The sequence below is a fragment of the Drosophila tropicalis genome, unplaced genomic scaffold, assembly GCF_018151085.1.
Source record: "Drosophila tropicalis isolate 14030-0801.00 unplaced genomic scaffold, ASM1815108v1 contig_501, whole genome shotgun sequence".
NCBI lineage: Eukaryota > Metazoa > Arthropoda > Insecta > Diptera > Drosophilidae > Drosophila > Drosophila tropicalis.
In genome coordinates this window covers 334,355-335,732 of record NW_027172971.1, presented here as the reverse complement: position 1 = coordinate 335,732, position 1,378 = coordinate 334,355, and the positions used below count along the sequence as shown (strand labels likewise).

Below are 1,378 nucleotides of genomic sequence, written 5' to 3'. Positions count from 1 at the left end.
AAAAAAAGTAAAAAATGTTGACTGTTAAGTTAATCATGAACAACGGGAAGGTTGGTAATCGTAAGGATATAACTTTTCACAATCATGTCTAAGTGTTCCTTTTCAGCAATTGGCTATGCAGCTGCCGATCTCAGCTTGCACATCTAAAAGTGCAATCGGAAATGTTGAAGATATCCGCATCAGGTGTTACGTTAGCGGAATCCGATCTCGTTACAGAAGTAGCTGGTCTAGGCAACAAGAAACGCAGCAAGCCGGTGTTGTCATGCTATAACGGAAACAATATGGTGGGCTTAATACTGTTTTCTCTTAAAGCAGAGGATGTTGCGGTTCCGTTAGTCGATAACCAGGTGTCGGATACTTCAGTCATTGATCTTTGCTCTGGGTCTAGCAGCGAATCCACATATGATTGCAAACGCGGTCTAAAGCGAAAGGGCAATACACGCGAAAATCCTATGCCTTCTAAGAAGTAAGCGCAAGGAATAGATAATCAGAATTAGATATAACAGAATATTCTGTCTATTGAATTTAGGGTCAAAAATGATGTCGAATTTAGTGAGGAGAGTATTCCAAGCACGTCATCCGTTGGAGCCATAATAGAGGCTTGCGGTATGGGAGGCTGCGGGATTAAGTCCAGGACTAATCCAGTCGAATCCGAATCGGACCTGGAAATGGAGGAAAATGGACTGCGGCCACCATACATGGATATATTGCCAGAAAACAGGCCGTTTGTGCTGGTGGTCTCTTCAGATTGTGCGAAGAATTATTTCCATCTTGAAGATTTCTTCGGCAGTTTACAGGATTATAGAAGCCTTGCATGCGTCATTCAATGAAGTGGCTCCCGTAACGGAGTTCAATGGACTGGCTAGAAAGCCAGAACTAATATTTCGACAGAGAAATGGGCAGTAGTTATTCAAAAAAATTGCCGCGCTCGTCCCCTGAAAACGACACAGATATTTGCATTAATGAACAGGTCGAGATCTGGACGGATGCGGAGGGTGCCGATGCGATCAAAGAACGCTCTATCGTTTGAAATATAGCTTCTGGAGGATACCATTTGAATTTTGCGATTAGTTGAGAAGTTGATATATATATTTTTGTTGTGGAATATATTTTATTATATTAAAGATGAGTTTTGAAATAACGCTGAAAATGTAATTTCGGAATTTCAAATAATTATAAAATTTTTGTTTAAAACAGTGCCCAGTGCCTACCGGACTTTCTAGATTATGGGATCTGCAGAGACAACTGCTTGATTCGCCACGTGCACGCTATAACCCAACTTGATCCAATGTGATGGAGCAGATGATCCAATTTCAATTTTGTGACTAGACGTCGTTTATATGATTGTTTCTGGAAAAATGTATGTGCTAAGAAAACT

General features: G+C 40.7%; 1 long non-coding RNA gene across 1 annotated transcript; it reads left to right on the top strand.

Moving 5' to 3' along the window:
• Nucleotides 1-1,141, top strand: LOC137574924 (uncharacterized). The gene is made up of 3 exons (XR_011032073.1): nt 1-50; nt 107-466; nt 530-1,141. It is a non-coding gene; the product is annotated as an uncharacterized lncRNA (long non-coding RNA).
• Nucleotides 1,142-1,378: the final 237 nt, after the last annotated feature.